Here is a 6,666-nt window from a genome sequence, read left to right as displayed (position 1 = left end):
TAAGTTTCAATAACTTTACAAAAGGAGGGGTTGATACGGTGGATGAGTTGACAGGGAGTTACAGTGTAGCTTGTAATTGTAGAATGTGGCCACTAAGAATATTTTTTTCACTAATGGACACAGCTGAAGTCAAAAGCCAGGTAATTTACAGAACAAACACTAGTGCCTATTCAAAGAAACGTCGTTTATTCCTGGAAGATCTGGGATTAGCATTTGTTACGCCAATTATGAAAGAACGAAAAAGTAATCTGCAATTTACAAAACATTTACGATCCAAAATAGTTCCAGTTTTGGAAGAAAGTGACCAAGGTCCACCGAAAAAGCAACGTACGGAACGTGGACGGTGTCAAAAGTGTTCCAGAAAATCTGACTGGAAAACTAAACAAACGTGCCATCAATGCCAAAATTTTTATTGTTTTGATCACCTTCATCGCATTTGCGACGAATGTATCCAGTTCCGGGACTCCTAACTTTTTTCAAGCTTGGAAATCCAATGCCCTGCTTTTTTATATTTCTATTTGAACCTCTTGAAAAAACTTTTTTGTAAAATGTCTTATTTTGAATCAATATCTTTTGCTTGTGAATTTTTTATGTATTTTTATGTTTTTTGTTTGTAGGAATTTTATTATTTTATAAATTTTACCTAATACGCGGTCCAATTTAATCCAGTGGTAAAAACTGCTGTTATTTATGAAAACTTAGATAGTCAAATAAGATATTTAAAAAAATAAATTCGTGTTCCTAATACTTTTTACCTGGGTGACGCCGGGTTAATGAAAATTGGTTTATGGGGATTTCAAGTTATAACAAACTTAAAAAAAAATATTTTGACAGACCTTCCACTTTCGGTTATACCTGAAGTGAACAGCAACTTTGTTATTTTAAATAAAGCACCTTGTATATTACTTCATTTTTTCATTCGTCATAAGATTCACGATACAATTTGTATAAGATATTATGGGTCAAAATTTCATATTTTTTGAGTTACATATTCAGCTTTTTTCAAAAATGTTGACTAAGAAAGACAAACTTTTTAAAGTTAATATGTTATCATCCATTTACTAACATAATATCCTAAAAACCTTTGTACCTGCACAGGACGAAGAAAATATCTTTACAAAACTAGCTAACACTTGGGCAGATACACCAGCAGAAACTTACAAAGAAATAAGAAATACGTACTCTCGTAAAAAAATTAAAATTTCGCAGCTGCCAAACATATGTATATATGTAGCTAATAACCTCAGAGGTTGATGCGACTATTTTGTAAAATTAAAAAAAAAGTAATACAGAAGATCATCTAGAGAAGTTGGAAAATCCATTTGACAGCGACCATAGAATTGAAAATAGAGACTATGATCCTGCACAGGACAAAGAAAATATCTTTACAAAACTAGCTAACACTTGGGCAGATATACCAGCAGAAACTTACAAAGAAATAAGAAATGGGTACTCTCGTAGAAAAATTAAAATTTCGCAGCTGCCGTCATCAGAATCAGCATATACTGATAACCGTATCGAACCAAAATCGTCTGTTATAATATTTTATAAACAGTCTTTAGTAGGTAAAAACGGTAATAAGTGGAGTAATTTGCCAATAATGATGGAGGTTGTAAAATGACAACCAGAAATATTGTTCATACTTGTCGAGGTCCAACCAAATTAGCTAAAGATGCTATAGTACTTATAGATATTTTAAATTTATTTTTCACTGATCAGATTCTAGACCACGTTTTGCTACGTACAAACGAAAAAATTGCGGAGTTACAAGTGAAGTACCAGACAAAAAAAGCTTGTCTGTTAGAAAAGATATTACGTGAACTTGAAGTACTGTTTGTTGTTTTTATCTGCAACTTTAAAAAATATTCAGCTCTCAGCTGATGTTTTGTTTGATGACACTCATTGTGGCAATGGATATAAAGCAAAAATGATTAAAGAAATATTTAACTTTTTAATCAAGAGAAGAGCTTAAAAAAGAAAGCAGCAAAAAAACCTAGTAAATACGGCATAAAAATACTTATGGTTTGCGATGTGGCTACGAAATATGTACGATATTTCTTTAGCAGAACATCTTGTCATAATCCTGACAAGACCTTTACATGGAAGTAGACTTAATGTGACAATGGACAACAGGTTTTTCAGCATCCCTCTTTTGAATAAATTTTTATCTTCCTGTAAAAGAAATAATAAATTAGACTTACTCACAATCAATTTAATTTAACTATCCAGATGACCGGTTTCGCTTTCTACAATATGCAAAGCATCTTCAGGTCACGATACAAAGTTAAATAAATGATGCCGGTACTCTATTAATTGATGGTTGAAAGAACATGGTTCAAACTATCTTGTATTGTTAATTGGAGAACTCAAGTCTGCTATTGTAATCGTTTGACAGTAAACGGGGAAGTTTTTGAGGAGACAGATTTTATCCAATGAAGTAAAGATAGGTGTAATGTAATTGTTTGTTTGATGAACGTAATGTTCTATACCATTAAGTTATTTAAAAGTTATTTATATTTATTCTAGAGATATATTTATGAAATGTGTATTATTTATTGAGATTTTTGTTTTTGAAGGTGACAGTTGTGAGACAATGAATGAGAATAGATGTACAAATTGTGTGGGTGTGCAATTATATCAACTCGTAATTATCAAATTTCTTTGATAAAGTTATGTTGCAATATGTGGCAAATGGTTGTAAAGTCCAATATATAAAGTTAAAAATTAAAATTTAGGACACTTTAAGACACACAGAAAACACTTAAAAACGGGGGGACGAAACAGACATTAAATTTAAAAAGGGGGAGGATTTGAAAGTACTACATCTCTTACTTGGAGACAATGAGTTTTTTATGTTATGTATTTATCTAATTTATTATTTCTTTTACCTTTTGAAATGGACTCACACAAGCAACACATTCATGATTTTTATCTTCCTCTTACAATTGGACAGTGGTCAAAATACTCCGGAAAAATAAAGAAGAAATACCTCCTGAATTGCTCAATAGCAAAACTTGGAAGTGCGGTTTAAGTATGTTTGTGCACGATGAAAACATGACTTTATAATCTTATAAACCTAAACAAAATAAGACAGTTCTACTTTCAACTATGCATTTTTCTAGAACCATTTTTTAAACATGAAAGAACAATACCCTTACCGATACGATTGACTAAATGTCCCAAAACTTGCTGTAATAGGAAGAACGCTTTTGTAATCTACCATCACAATGCTACTAAAAACAAACAGGAGCCATTATTCAGATTAAATTTAATGCTGAAAGTTCATGAACAATTAACGAAGCCATGGCAACAAATAAGGCTCCAAACAGTACCAACTGTATTAACAAGGCTCAAGTCTATGTCCTACAGCAAAGAAACGAATGACACCTACCAAATATTACAAGTGCGGTAGTGCCTTGTGTGGCGAGCATAAAATAAAATTTTTTATGGAATGTGCAAATGAATAAAACGTTATCGTTTCTATATTTGTAATGATTGGTATATGCACAGGTTTATCGTAAACATATCACAAAAGTCTGCTCTGTGCCAAAAGTGTCTATTTTGTGTTGTTTATGTTTCAATGTTTTTTTATTTGTATTAAATCCTAAATAAACTTTTCTGGGAACTAAACCATTTTATTTTAACTAGATTTATAATAAAAAGAAAATACTAGTCCTAAATCAGTGAGTACGTAAAATTTACGTGTAGTTGTTATTTAAGTATTTTAAAGGAACGTTAGTATTCTAGGGTTAAAAAAGCTTTGGGAGAAGCAGCATACTAACCAAGACCAATAATTGTATGATCATTATTATCAACAATAGGCTTTGCTTTAAAAAATTTTTGTTGAATGGAATGTATTAAATTTTTAAGTAATCTCTTCACAGTGACACGAGTAGTTCGTGGTCAATCTGGAATTCTTGTAGCAAATAGAGCACATGTTCTAGTAATAACTGTCACATTCTCCATGTATTAAAATCAAATTTATGCATTATTCATAGTTTAATTCTTAACGAGCCTATTCTGCCTCTTTGCAAAAGTGGCGATAACCGCTATCTCATCTATTTTATTTTCATCTCATCTCTATGACATTCTTCCGTCATCTCAAATATTGCAATCACATATAGTAAATACTTTAAAATATAATGCAACAGTTTAAAAATTAAAAAATTTACCCCCTATTAGGCCAATTTTATTTTCAATAAAAAAATTTGCAGCTTGATAGGTTTTGACATAAAAAAGCCAATTATGTCATTTATTTTGACTGAAAGTTTTTTTTAGCCACCTGAGGAAAAAAATATAGCTGGGAAAAGTATACATATTTACATCAAGATGCACATTTTCTTACTTTATTTTATTATAAACGTAATAAGCAAATACAATAAACTTAAATAAGTAAGTAAAAATGGAAAATTGGTTGCTTTTGTGAAAAGCAAGAAAACAATTATTTGTTAAAGAAAAACATAAATTAACTTGACATTTACAACAAAAAATTTAAGTTTCTGATTTGCGGCCAGCTAGCTTGCATGTTTTTTTACCCATTCTATCAAGAAAAGCGAATATCATCTGTTGGTATATATTTTTTTCTTTCACCAGGTGGTGAGTACTTTTAGAGATGGTCTACCTACTGGTTTCCTCTTAGGATTTACCTAATATTTGCAGAGTACATCAGCCACTGAATTCCGAAAATTTGGAAGGTTCTGAATTACAGTCTTCTAATGAATTCTACGGTGTAGAAGGTAAGGTATCATATTAATTATTTCAAGGAAACAAAGATTGAATGCAAACCTGTACATTCACAATAACGAAATCGAACGGGTGCATAAATATAAATACTTGGGAACAAGCGTTAATAACAAAAATGACATCACAGAAGAAATAAAAACTAAAATTGGAATGGCTCGAGCTGCTTTTGTTAATATGAAGGACATTCTGGGAAGTCATGATATTAACTTAAACCTGAAAATGAGATTGGTTAGATGCTACATCTTTTTGATACTGCTGTACGGAGTAGAGACTCAGACTTTAAACAAGAGCAATACCTATAAACTAGAAGCCTTCGAAATGTGGATATATAGAAGAATTTTAAAAATACCTTGGACAGACAAAGTAACAAATATTGTAGTTGTTCAAAGAATGAACAAAGAACGGGAGCTGTTGATCACCATCAAGAGAAGAAAGTTGGAATATCTTGGTCATGTGATGAGAGGAAAAAAGTACCGATTGCTCCAGTTAATTATCCAAGGAAAGATTCAGGGCAAACGAAGCGTGGGGAGACGACGTATATCTTGGCTGCGCAATTTAAGAGACTGGTTCCAATGCACATCTAACCAATTATTTAGAGCAACAGCTTCAATGATACGAATAGCAATGATAATTGCCAAAAAGAAGAAGAAGAAGGTATCAATTTACCAAGGTCATATCGATAAAGTGATAAAAAAGGCGAAGTGAAGTGCTTGTTGTTTTTAGTCGGATGCGATATCGACCAAGTAAGCCGTCTAATAAATCTACTCCGCCCATGTGGCAATTGTACTCTAAAAATAAAATAGAATATAGAACACAGTAATAATAAATGTTGACATAAAATACCTAAATAATATTCGGACAATCAAGCTCCAAATATTTCTTCTTCTTTCTGTCATATCTGGCAATCTTTCTTGGTGACTCTTTTGGAAGTATAGATGAGAATGGCTGAACCCCAACGTAAGTAGACGCTAATCTTACATTTTTGGTATCCTTCCAATATATTGTGGTTATGTCAACACCATATGTAGTACCAAGGTATTCACTGGATTCTTCTCTTTTTAAATCAATACCTCGTTTATCTTTGTTAGCAGGTAACTTACAATTAGAAATTCTATCACGACGAATAGTGCCAAGTGCATGTATCCAATGGCTCCTTAGACAGACAAGTAGTGGTAATGACGTATAGAAATGATCAAAGTAAATTATAAGATTCATAAAATGACGAACAGTTTTTGTTAACCGAACAACATTGGACGTTGCTCCCAAAACTAGTTCCCATGGAAGGACAATGTTATCACCAGCACCAGTATATACTTCAAAGCGGTATGCAAATCTATATGAGTCACAGAGAATAAAAAGTTTCATTCCCCACTTGTGGGGTTTATTCGGCATATATTGGCGAAGTTGTGAACGCATGTTCGTTGCACACATTTGCTCATCTACACACAAACCGGGCTATTTCGGTATTGATTCAAAACGGTCATTTAGGTGATCAATGATTGGTCGAACTTTGTAATCATAACCCGGTTTACCTTTTTTCTTCAGCAAAGAAATGTTGTTGAAACTTAGATGCTTACGAATTGCGAAAATTTTTTTAGATGTTATTGTACCAATAGCTTCAAAAGCGTGTTCTCCCCAGTATTGCTCTACAGTTGGATAACGGTAAAAAGTCATGTAAATAAGAATACCCATATATTGTCTAATTTCTAAAGAAGTTACTTTAAATAATTTATATTTAGCAATCGTGCGTTCATGTTTGTGCTTGTAGCTATATCATAGAAATCATGTGTAAAAAAATATTTAAAGCACTGATATGGTGTTTTCAAATCTCTGAGACTTGGTACCAATATTTACTGCTTGTCCAATAAACCCGCCATTGTTAGGTAGCATTTGGGGACCCTCAGGCTCATTCTCGGGTAATGG

The sequence above is a fragment of the Diabrotica undecimpunctata genome, chromosome 4 (assembly GCF_040954645.1).
Source record: "Diabrotica undecimpunctata isolate CICGRU chromosome 4, icDiaUnde3, whole genome shotgun sequence".
NCBI classification, from domain to species: Eukaryota; Metazoa; Arthropoda; class Insecta; order Coleoptera; family Chrysomelidae; genus Diabrotica; species Diabrotica undecimpunctata.
This window is presented reverse-complemented; position numbering follows the sequence as displayed.